Below are 13,221 nucleotides of genomic sequence, written 5' to 3'. Positions count from 1 at the left end.
CACAAGATATACTTGAGGGTTCACACAAGGATTGGGCATTTATGGATATCAATATAAAGTTATAATAAATATTAATATAAGTTTTGGAAGCAATATAAACCCTCCAGGTTTCAGGGCATAAACCAACCTCTAGCATTTGGGAGTCAGGAGGACATGTTCCCTGGTGGCATCTTATCCTACGTCTACCTGTTATAAGGTTTATTTTTTCCTTCCTCTAAAGCAGGGGTCAGCAACCTTTCAGAAGTGATGTGCCGAGTCTTCATTTATTTACTCTAATTTTAAGGTTTTGTGTGCTGATAATACATTTTAACGTTTTTTAGAAGGTCTCTTTCTATAAGTCTATAATATATAACTAAACTATTGTTGTATGTAAATAAAGTTTTTAAAATCTTTAAGAAGCTTCATTTAAAATTAAATTAAAATGCAGAGCCCCCGGGACCGATGGCCAGGACCCAGGCAGCGTGAGTGCCACTGAAAATCAGCTTATGTGCCACTTTCAGCACCCGTGCCATAGGTTGCCTACCCCTGCTCTAAAGTATTTGCTGCTAGCCACTTGCAGAGACAGGATACTTGCTGGATTGTGAATAGCCTGGCAATTCTTATGAAAGCGTGTTCCATATAACTAGAGCCAGTCAAAAAATGGCAAGTATGTTTTGTGAACATTTTTTTAAAAAAAGGTTAACATTTTGGGGAAAAAATCTGAAATGGGGATAGAAAAAATCAGGTTTTGGCTTTCCGGTTTTTGTTTTTTTCCTTTTCTGCCCCGCCCCCCGTTTGCTGCTGAAAAGATAGAAGAAAAGGGAAAACTAATCCCAATCCTTTCCTGAACCCCAGGGTTCCGTTTGACGTTTTGTTGTGTGTGTAAAGCCCCACCCAGCAGAGTTCTGCTTTTAGCTGGTGCTACTGTAATGAACGTAAGAGTGACCCCGGCTCCGCTACCATCTGGTTGGAGTAATAGTCAACAGCTTGGCCCCCCCGACGCCTTCCTCAAAAGCCATTGAACCCCTTCAGGGAAAACATGGTGCCAACGCTCCTGTCCTTGGCACAGCCTGGGATCGCTCCCTCCTGGCTTTAACCCTGTGCTGTGGCCAGGGTTGCTCTGCTGTTCCAGTTCACAGGGCAGTCTGGTAACCCAGCCAGCTGAGCCCTGGGAATCTGTCAGCCTGTGGCAGGGCAGAGCCTTGTTTACTTAGACTAACAGTGGGCTCACGGCAGGGAGCCCATACATAAGACAAGCAGGTTGTGAAAATGACCGTGTGTTATGTTTCATTAAACTCCTGCCGCACGCCAAAGCCAGGCTCCAGGCTGGAGGTGAGATGTTTGGTAGGACACGTGAGGCAGCCGTTTTTAGCCACTGTGGAAGGAAGGTTCATTTTTATCCCACATGCAGCCAGACGGCATCACATCCTGTGCAGTTGCAGGGCCCTGCCTTCGTGTTCAGCTCATCATCCACTGGTAGCAATGGGATGGGGAGAGATGCAGTCAGCCACCATCTGTCTGAGCTGGAATCCCTCGTGCATTTGCAGATGGTTCTGGCTCCTTTCATTGCGCTGGGCTGTTCGTGCTGTTTTGTTGTTGTAGGGCTGTGCAGGAGTGCAGAGAAAAGTCTACAGCCACCCAGGGCAGGGTGCAGAGCACTCCTATCTCCAGGACTGTCAGTCTAACAGCTTCACCACATCATCTTGTGGGGAATGACGTGCCCAGAAGGGTGCTGGGGCTGAGCACCCTGGGAATGCCTCACTGGTGCACACACTGGTTTGGGTGGCACCCTGTTAGCCACGGCCCATTTTAAACATCATCATACAGTGCTCTCTCTGTGTGTGCTGGGGAGGGGGGTGTCTGTGCATGGGTTGCTGAGCTAAGGACTTAGGAGGCTCACGCAGACTCTGGGAGCAAAAGGGAGCGTGCTCTTCAGCAGAGCTGCTAAGTGCTCCTTATGCTCAGTGAAGCATCCCCTGGAGTTCATCCTGAAGGCTATTAATGTAGCTTGTAGCTTCCATTTCATGGTGCTTCCCTAGGATGCAGTGTCTTATGCAAGGGCTCCTTAATGGGCTAGGTGAATCTTTTTTTTTTTTTTTAAACTAGGCTGGGGAATGAGTGTGGAAATGGCTTTATCTTTTTATCCTCTATTTATCCCCTGCTGGGAGCCTCAGAAGCTGGCTCCTAATAGCATTCACGGCTGCATTATTCATAGAAAAAGCCTTGAACAGACAAACATGACAGGAACTATGGATTTCACTCTGTTATATATCTATGGGCATATGTAGGGTGTATGATTGCTAATGCACCCAGAGCTACTGAGGGCAGAATTGCAAGTGCTCCCACTAGCATCCCCTATGAAGTGTAAGAGCCACCTGGGTCAGATTGCGCAGAACTAATCCCAGCTCTATGGGACTCATCCCTACGTTAGCCAATATTCTGTCTAGCACTGCTGCTCATGTCTGTCTTCTCGGAACTAAATGCTTGATCCCCTTTGGTTGCGCAGAAGCATTAAGTTTAGCAGAGTAACACAGGGATGGCCAAGTGGCTGGATCAGATGAGGGCCCCATCTGTCCCAGGATCCTACTTCTTCCAGAGGCCTGTAGCAAATGCTTCAGAGAAAGGTGCAAGGAACCCTGTAGTGGGCAATTAGGGGATAAAGACAACTCCTGTACAATATTACAATGTTATCTTTCGTCTATATCCCAAGTACTCTGCAGGGTGAAATCATTCACACACTGAGAGAAAGGATGTCAGCTGAGATTTAACAGGAGGTGGAGAAGAAATTAGGCAAAGAGAGAGGTACAAGGAAACTGTTGCTGAGACAAGCTGCAGAGGCTAAGAACGGCCATTATGTCAGTCCAATAGTCCACCCAGCCCTGTATCTTGTCTTCTGATGATGGCTGGTGCCAGAGGCTTCAGAGGGCATGAACAGAACAGAGCAATTTCAAGTGATCCATTCCCTGTCTCATCCAGTCTCAGCTTCTAGCACTTGGAGGTTTAAGGACATCCAGAATGTAGGGTTGAATCTCTGACTAACTTGGCTAATAGCCATTGATGGACCTGTTCTCCATAAACTTATCTAATTCTTTTTTGAACCCAGTTATACTTTTTACCTTCATAAGATCTCTTGGCAATGAGTTCCACAGGTTGACTGTACAGTTTTTTCTTTGAATTAAAATTCTGTCCTTATTTGCTTTCTCCACCCCATTCATGACTGTATAGATCCCTTTCAAATATCCCTTTAGTCATCTTTTTTCTAAGCAGAACAGTCCGTCTTTTCAATCTTGCCTCAGCTGAAAGACATTTCATACACTAATCATTTTTGTTGCCCTCTCTGTACCTTTCCAGTTCTAATATATCTTTCTGAGGTGGAGCAACCAAAACTGCATGCAGTATTCAAGGCATGGGCATGCCCTGGATTTATATAGTGACATTATGATATTTTCTCTCTTATTATCTATCCCTTTCCTAATGGCTCTGGCAGGATTCTGGAAAGGCCAGTGCTAAACAAGGGGAGGGAAGTAGATAGAGAAGGAGCCTTAATTTCTGTTGCTTTGCAGCATGTATTGTTGCAAAATGCTACCTCATTGGAATAGTAGTGATTTACATCTGCTCTGCATGGCTGCCAGTGGCTATTAAAGGGCTAGGTTCTCTATTGCTCTGCACCAAGGGATAAGCGAGAGCAAATCCCTGGAATGCTTTAAAAAGAAGGGGAGGGTTTGGCCCTGAATCCTGAGCTAAACAGGGCACTGACTGCACTGGGCAAGTTTTATGGCCCCTGCATAAGGTGGCTGTAACATTATTTTTGCAGCTTCAACTTCACATAGCCAAAACAGTTGCCAGCATGACACAAAAGTGAACCAGGGATGTAACATGCACTGTGCATTATCGCTATTGCTTGAGTATCTCAAACATATAGGCTAAAATATGACTAACCAGACTGCATTGGTTTTGACCTGAAATGCAGCTTTTATTGAGACAAACGAAGGTCTTTCCTTGTTAACATCTCTTTAGGATAAAGGAGAATCTGGACGGGTGGAAGAGCAAGTCAGTGGGATCAAAAACCAGCTAATTGTGTCTCTCTCTTTCTCATCTCCCTACAGTGTGAGCTAAATGCCAAACCTCATTTCTTTTTTATGGGCTGGATGATGCTGTGGTTTGGAGTGAGGTTGGTCCCACCTTAGAGATTTTAGCTGCAGCAATATTTCATGGTGCCCTTTTGACTGGCCTCCAACCATAACTCAGGAAGAGCAAATATTACCCCGGCCTCACCTGAAAGAGTCTGAAATATTTATGCTGCTTGTGAATGTGTGTGAGCAACTGGTTATAGCTGAGGAAATGGTGAAAACTTTCCAAGTCAGCCCCTGATAATATCTAACCCCTTCCCCAGCACAGCAGCGTGGACACTCAGGACCCCTCTGGGACTAGCCGAACATGGTGTGTGTGCTGCTGATATTAATGTGTGCCACACAACTCAACCCTTTGCTCACATGGACTGCTCCAGCCCTAGCTCTCTTATTTCCAAACGAATGACCTAAAAAAAGCAGGTCTGGTGGTGGTTATGCAGCAAAGCTGTAGATTTCCTTTTCTGAATTGCATGTTAATGTCAATTCATACGTGTTTTGATGCAGCTGTGCAGCCTGGCAAATCAACATGCCTCAACGAGCCAAAGACTGCTCACTACTCAACAGAACTACTACTTTGCATAGGATCTGGTCACACATACATGGCTCTTGAGCCTAGCCAGAGACCCAGGTGACCTCAAAGGAGTTCTCCTGGCACAGAGTGGGAAAGTTCTGTATGGAAATTGCAAGACACACACGGCTAAATAAGTATCAGAGGGGTAGCTGTGTTAGTCTGTATCTGTAAAAGCAGCAAAGAATACTGTGGCACCTTATAGACTAACAGATGTTTTAGAGCATGAGCTTGACGAAGTGGGTATTCACCCACGAAAGCTCATGCTCCAAAACGTCTGTTAGCCTATAAGGTGCCACAGGATTCTTTGCTGCTTTTACAGATACAGACTAACACGGCTACCCCTCTGATACTTGACACCATACTAGGCACTGCTTTTAGCCGTATTCAGTGGAAATCCATCAACCTCATATATATACCTTCCCCTGGAAATTTCCACTACATGCATCTGAAGAAGTGGGTATTCACCCACGAAAGCTCATGCTCCAAAATGTCTGTTAGTCTATAAGGTGCCACAGGATTCCTTGCTGCTTTTACAGCTAAATAAGATACCAGGATGTGTCCCATGTACAGCTTTCTGTCTCCTCTGCTCCCTGGGGCGCATGTTTTCAGCCAAAGTGTAATGCAAGAGAAGAGAACAAAATTGCTAAATGTCCCAGAGCCCTGTAGGAGCCGGGATTCAACACTGGTGTCTTTGACATTGGTTACAAAAATAAAATCAAAGTGATTTAGGGAGAATCTTACAGGATCTTGTTCATAATCAATATAATAAGCCTGACCTAAGCAAGCACATACGTAAGGACTCTACTTCCACATAGCAGGCTACCTATGATGTATCATGGAAGAGAAAGCACGTCCCTAGGTCAACAACAATGAAGGAACACCCAGTCTTGATTTGCTGGATACAAATCTACATAGCGTCTGCCTTGCAACTTGTAACATTTGGTTTGATTGGATCCTAGCTGTGGTGATTATGACACTCACTTCACGAAGGAGTAACTGGAGGGAGCAGAAGCAGCTTTCAGATGCTGCTCGAAAGAGACAGCTTATTTTCCACTGCTTCATACATGGCATTGTCATTTACAGCTGTGCAAAGGAGTGGCACGTCCTACCACATCAAAATGCTCAAAAGTTTGTCCTTTCCACCAACAGAATCTGGTCCAATAAAAAATGTGATCTCACCTGCCTTGTCTCTTTCCCATCAGCATGGTGGCATTTCACACCTGCTCTGCATTCATTTTGTATAGATTAAAATAATGACAAAGGAAGCAGACATTCATATCCCCCATCCTGCCTTTTAGAGTTGCTAAGGTTCCTTCCCCACTCTGATCTTTAGGGTACAAATGTGGGGATCTGCATGGACACTTCTAAGCTTAATTACTAGCTTAGATCTGGTACACTGCCACCATTCAGAAGTCAGTGTTTGGAGCACTTCCTGTCCCCCAAAACTCTCCCCTCCCTGGTGGCCTTGAGGGACTTCACCAGTTCCCTGGTGAACACAGATCCAAACCCCTTGGATCTTAAAACAAGGAGAAATTAACCATTCCTCCCCCTTTACCCCATCATTCCCTGGTGAGTCCAGATCCAATCCCCTTGGATCTTAAAACAAGGAAAAATCAATCAGGTTCTTAAAAAGAAAGCCTTTAATTAAAGAAAGAAAAGTAAAAAAATCATCTCTGTAAAATCAGGTTGGAAAATACTTTACAGGGTAATCAGATTCATATAGCCCAGAGAAACCCCCTCTAGCCTTAGGTTCAAAGTTACAGCAAATAGATGTAAAATCCTCTCAGCAAAAAAGGGGCATTTAGAAGTTGAGAAAACAAAAATAAATTTAATCTGCCTTGCCTGGCTATTACTTACAATTTTGAAACATGAGAGACTGATTCAGAAAGATTTGGAGAGCCTGGATTGATGTCTGGTCCCTCTTAGTCCCAAGAGCGAACAACCCCCAAAACAAAGAGCACAAACAAAGACTTCCGTCCACCAAGATTTGAAAGTGTCTTGTCCCCTTATTGGTCCTCTGGTCAGGTGTCAGCCAGGTTTACTGAGCTTCTTAACCCTTTACAGGTAAAAGAGGCATTAACCCTTAACTATCTGTTTATGACAAGAGTGTCTCCAGTCAGTGGGGGGTTGAAGGTGCAATGCATCCAGCATGGTGTTTCATTGACAGCTGGCTAGAGAAGGTTCGGGGTGTAGCTGTCTGGCAATTTAGCTCCTGTGCCTGTATCCCAGTTCTGGTGCAATTGCCTGAGTGGTATTTTCTCAGGTGTCTTTTCTTAAGTCATTCCCAGGCCATTCATAGCTATTCCTCCAAACCCACCAAAGGCCAGCCTGCCTCCTAACACAGTTCCCAAGTTGCATACAGGCCTCTTTCTGATGAGGCCTGAGAGCCTGTTTCTAGAGAAGATGGTGCACAGAGAGAAGCAAACTGAACTGATCATGCCTGGTAAGAAAATAAACTCATAACCACTCTTCTGAGTTCAGTGCCCATTGCTTCCCTGCACTGTTAGTCTGAATTATTTATCAGTGAAGAAATTCTGTGGTCAAAATGTTTAATGTGCAGTGTGTGCTAGGATGGCTTAATGAACCAGTCACCTGGAAAGCTGGTTCCCCTTTCTGGGAGGGAATTAGCATCACTGGCAGGGTTGTATCTTGGGTTAGCTGGGAGCTCATTTAATCAAAGCCCTGACATTTGCTATTGAGCAATGAACCTACAGTCTTTGTGGATAGTGCCTGTCCTGTATGAGTGTTCATACATCACTTGCTAAATAACCAGCACCCTGTTCCTACAGGCACAAGGCTCAGGGGAAAGGCTGAGATGGATTTTCCCCCGGATGGGACAAAGCCAGTTTGTCCCACTCAGAAAGGCTCGTTCTGTCCCCGCAGTTTCCCTTGTTTATGTTCCCTCACAGGGAGGTCTGAAAATAGGCTGATTTTTTCCTCTCACCCCTTGCCTGCCTCAAGCCTCAGAGGCGCACTGGGGCATGGAGTGGGCTTGCTGCTGACTAGGGCACATAGCTGTGAGGGGCGCTCCTGACTGACCTTGCTGAGAAGAAGAGTAAATTCATTGAGGCTCCACAAATACAAACAAACATCAGAACTGACAAGAGCAAGCCAATGGCCCAGGCTGGCCTCCAGATTGCACTGTCTGTATTACGTAACCAAATGGGGGTTGGGGGGCTGACACAGCTCACGTTCCCAGTCAGTGGGGTCTGCTTGGCACCAGCAGGGGAAGTGATTCCTCTGGCTAAAAGCTCGAGACTCCTAGGGGGAAGGCTTGATGGAGAAGTACGTTGCTGGCATAGTCACTTGCTGGTGGCAGTTCTGGTGCCCCATTATCCTGGGAGTGAATTTAGCCCCCTTCTTATTTACCCTAAATGAGAAACCAAGTTCAAAGTGATGTAGAATCCCTTGTTATATTTGCATCCCAGGAGTAGCTGGAGGCCCCAGTTGTGAGCAGTGTCTCATTGTGCTAAGTGGTATACAGAGCTGTAAGGAGACATTGTCCCTTCCATCAAAATAGACACACCTGGGAGACAGTGCAGAGGTGAAGTGACTTGTCTAAGGCTGCCCAGCAGTGTCCTGTCCAGAACCAAGCTGGTCTCTCTAGCAGATCCTGTGTGAGTGTCACTTCCCCAGAAAGCTGCTACCATTTTTATACCGTGAAACAAGTTTGAGTCTCTTTAATGGCAAACTTGTTGCCTCTGTGTTCCCATTCCACCAGCTGCAAATGCGTGATGGGAAGCTTGGATTTAAGAGATTCACAGCAGCTTCTTTAAACCGTTCCAGCGACCCTGGCCAAAACTCTTGACCTTGTGTCAGTGACTCTGCGGCTAATAATGACCCCATTGTGCTAATGGCAGAAAAGAAAGGAAATTGGGGAGCAGCCGCTCCCCAGTCCCCCTGGCTCTGGCGGGGGTCCAGCCATTGTGTGCCCCACAAGGGAGGCTCTCAGAAAGGCAGCAGTGTGGCCAGCCGTAAGGAGAGCCCAGCTGACAGCTGCTTTCCACTGCAACAGCTGAAGTTTGAGTCACAAACGGTAACATAACCAGCTGATAGTGCTGTGCTGTAACCCACCACTCATGCAGCCAGCATTACAGAGCTGAGCATTATGGCAGTGTCATGAGCCAGCCCCTCCAGTGCTCCAGCTAATGGCCTTTGTTCTCTTGCTGAGCATTTTCTTAGTTCATTTGCAAAAGAAGTGGACTGGGACAATGATGGTATCTTGAGCTCTCAGAGTGGTCCTTTCTCCCGAGAGAACCACACATGGCCTCCTGCACTCATGTCGCTGTATCTTAAGGGCACAACAGCAGAGTTAGGTTTTTAAAGGAGCTGCTTTGCCCACCAGGAGTTTGGTGGAGGCTGCCTGCCTGAAACCTCCCCCCACCCTAGCACATAACTGGCACCTTTTTTCATTTCTTGTACCACTGTCTCAAAACAAAGCTCCCCACTTTGTTGTCTGATGAGACCTGAAGGAATGGGGTCTGCTGAAGTGCAGGAATTAAACACAGCATCTCACCTGGCTAAAATAATCTGCAATATACTTTCGTATTTGCTGGTTACAATCTTTGGTGCTCACTGGTTGCGGCCTTCCATGGGTTTCCCTTTCCTCCTGTACTGCCACTTGCTGTTGCTTCTGAAGGATAGAATGTATGGGGTCCTGCCTTTGTCCATTAGAGCTATGTAGTTTAAATGAGCCTTAAGCTTCTCATATGGTAGGATTAATCTGCAATGAATAGTAAGGGAATTTTCTACTGAGGCTGCTGGACTCGGACAAACCTCTGGTTCTGGCCCAGTAACAACCTAGTCTGCTTTTTTGTCTCCACCCAGGGTCTCCTTTAAATTCTGACCTGATTCACCAGTCCTGACATGAATGGCTGACCACAGTGCAGCATCTCTTCCTGTGGTACCTGGGCACCAAGATACCTCCACCTCCCTCATCTCTCCTCTCAGAGGTAACACAGTCAGTGTGCTGGATGGTGAGTATAATGGGCACCTTCCCTCATGTTCCCTTTGTTTGAGCCGGTGGAGAACAGAAAGAGTCCTGGCCAGGGCCAGCTTTATGACCCGCGAGGCCCGATTGGAATACTCGGCGGCGGTCCAGAGCTTTGGCAACATTTTGGCGGTGGGGGGGTCCGCTCTGTGGATTCTGCGGCACTGAAGGACCCTCCGCCGCCGAAATGCCGCTGAAGGCCCCCTTAGACGTAGGGTCCTCTTCAGCGTGGGGCCCAATTCTGGGGCATCGGTTAATTGGCATAAAGCCTGGCCCTGGTCCTGGCTTCAGACCCACATTGTTTGCAGTGTTAGCTTGTGTTGGTCCCAGGATGTTAGAGGGACAAAGTTGGGGAGATAAAACCTTTTAGTGGACCAACTTCTGTTGGCGAAAGAGAGAGAAGCTTTCACACTTACACAGAGCTCTTTATCTTGAGACCTGAAGAGCTCTGCGGAGCTCAAAAACTTCTTCCAATAGAAGATATCACCTCCCCTCCCTTGTCTCTCTCAATTGACTTATAAGTCAGACCTGCAACTGTTTCAATGCATGAAATATTTAACCTGACATTTAGTCTGGCTGGGAAGTTGCCTTTACTTTATAAATCAGTAAGATTCAGCGCCTTCTCTTGGAAACAGGCTGACGGGAAAAGGGCAGCTCAGGCTGCTGGCTATACATTCCATCACCTCTCTCCCGTGCCAGGGATTGCCACAGCTTGCTGATGTGCCTTTTCTCCCCACTGCATCTTGTTGGAAATGACCATATAAAGAGACCATAGCCCCTTTCAGGGCTTTTTGTGTAATGAAAAGTTCCAAAAAATTTCAATTCTCAGAAAATATAATTTGAACAGACAATTCCCAGCCAGCTCTGGTAAGTGGTTGGCCACTTGTTACAGCCAAGGACAGGGGAGGATAGAGACTGACTTGCCAATAGGTATCAATGACAGACGTGCAGCTAAACCTGCAGGTTACTGGCCATGCCATCTCTGACCGGTGTTGACACTGATGTGCTCTACCCCCAGAAAATTTATAGATTCCAAAGCAAGAAGTGACCATTGTGATCATCCAGCCTGACCTCCTGTATAGCACCGGCCAGAGAACTCCTCCGAAATACATCGGATAGATCCCAGTTTGCTTGCACTGTCCATAAACAGCCTCTCAGCACTACTGGGAACTCACAGACAAACTACTTAGGCCGTTTCTTAAACCATATTCTTTAGGAACCAGCGTCTCACATCTGAGAAGGGGATCTGGAGCCATTGGCCTCTAGGGCAGAAGGATTCCTAGAAAAGCAGCTAGTAGTCTGTGACCGAAAGCACCCCTGTGTTCACACCCTATGCACTATTATAGTAATCTTTGTGCAAAATATGCCTGGTGAGGTATCATGTTAAAACTAATAACATGCTGATCATCAGTGTTCTCTTGTAATGTACGTTCACAATGAGTATTAAGAGTTAAGAACATAAGCTGAAATTATGACCGAAATGTGTTTACTAGAGAAATCTAGTGAGTGGGTGAATGGCCTTTTCAAAGAACAAGGACAAGCTGATGCCTCTAGCCAGGTGTAATTAGTTAATTGTCAATCAGTGGTCAAGTGGCGATTCATTGGCAACAAAAGGAGACAGAAACAGATTGATTTCCATTTTAGTAAACAACATGGAACCTCTTTTACTATGAGGCTCCATGTCTCTGTCCTCACAGCTGGAATGAACTTAATCTAGGGGGAACCTTTGGGAAAATGCATTTCAAAGGGGGACTGGACTGTAAAAGCAAGGGGCAAAAACACCCTGGGATCACTTTTTCTAGCTCTCTCACTTGCTCTCTCTTTCATCTAAGATGACACAGGCGTGTGTGGACACTGGGAGGTGTTCTACCTGAGAATTTGGTCAGCTCTGTGGCTGGGAACATGTGGTGAGGATTTTACCTTGAACCAAGTCTAATTTAAGTTTTAGCTACTAGGAAGCCTTTTATCTTTTTCTCTTGTAACTATTTCTGACTTTAATGTCTTATACTTGTTCTCACTTTAAATCTCTCTTTGCAGTTAAATAAACGTTAGTTGTTTAGATTACAAATAGACCCAGTGTTTGCGTTTAAACTGAAATATTTGGTCATTCCAGTTAAAGTAGCAAACTGTTGATGATTGACCTTTTACAAGTCAATCTAAGGACTCCAGCAGAGGACTGGACAGTGCAGAACATGTGGGTTTTTTGGGAAAATTCAGGACTCAGAGTGTGTTGGGGTCACCCTGCAGGTAGTAAGAAGCTGCTGGAAGCCAGAGTGTGGTTGACAGGCTGTTGGGGTCCGAGCTGCTGGACCAGGGCTGTAGCTACACCCAGACACTCAGAGTGTGACCTGCCTGCTGTTTGTGAGCAGCCCAGGTTGGGAGCTACAGCAGCAAAGCATTGGAAGGCTCCCAGGGTTGAAGGGCAGATGGTGACAACCCCTCACTGGCCTGGCTTGCACTTCGGAAGGTCTCAGTTCAGGCCTAAAGGAACAGATACCAACATTCTAGAATCTACCCCATAACTGGCATCCTTGTCCGCAGCCTCGCTGGAAAGACCAAGGATTAGCCTGGAAAACTAGACCTCTCTTGCCTCCACCAGATCAGAACTGGGTCACGGTGATGGTGAACTGCGTTGGCTGCTGGAGATAAACAGAAACCTTCAGAGTTAATTCTCAGCAGTGCCAAATGCGCTTTAAAAGTATATCTTCCTATTCAATCATGGCTAAGAATTAGTCCCGCCAAACTGGGTGTCTCAGGAATACTAACTGTACTGCTGACAGTTTACTTGGAGCCACTTTTCCCTGAGAATAAATGACTGGAAATTAAGTGGAGTTGGACTTTCTCATGTGAATGGGCTTAATAGTTGAATTAAGTTCCTAGTAGTATCACTGGAAAAGAGGGGCTGAGAAGGGTTGCATACAAGGCTTGAGGGTCAGTGATCGGGAGCAGGTTGTATTGGTCTTATATACATTTTCCTACTCAGAACAGAACCTGATACACAAGCTAAAAGGCAGCCCTGAAAACCAACAATTTGTCCAGGGACGGCTCCAGGCCCCAGCACACGTGCTTGGGGCGGCATGCCATGGCGAGCGCTCTGCCGGTCGCCGAGAGGGCGGCAGGCAGCTCCGGTGGACCTCCCGCAGGCGTGCCTGCGGAGGGGCCGCTGGTCCTGCGGCTTCGGTGGAGCTGTGGGACCAGTGGCCCCTCTGCAGGCACGCCTGCAGGAGGTCCACCGGAGCCGTGGGACCGGCGACCGGCAGAGCGCCCCCCACGACATGCTGCTGCGCCTGGGGCGGCAAAATGTCTAGAGCCGCCCCTGAGTTTGCCACAAATACATTTTCTGTATAATCACTTGAAACATGGAATAAGTGACACAGAAGGATTGGGGCAGGAGCTCAGCAGGGAGTAGACTTTAAGGATAAAATGGCACAGAGAGTTGCAGAGGCTCCTCCCTGGGTCTGGGCAGAGGGTAATTTATCAGAGGCTCATGATGTTTTCCTATTGGAATGCATAACAACCTTCACTCTCCCCACCCTCGTCAGACTGTGTTC

This window comes from Gopherus flavomarginatus, chromosome 5 (assembly GCF_025201925.1).
Source record: "Gopherus flavomarginatus isolate rGopFla2 chromosome 5, rGopFla2.mat.asm, whole genome shotgun sequence".
Lineage (NCBI taxonomy): Eukaryota > Metazoa > Chordata > Testudines > Testudinidae > Gopherus > Gopherus flavomarginatus.
The sequence above is the reverse complement of the archived record's forward strand: the minus strand, read 5'-3'. Positions refer to the sequence as shown.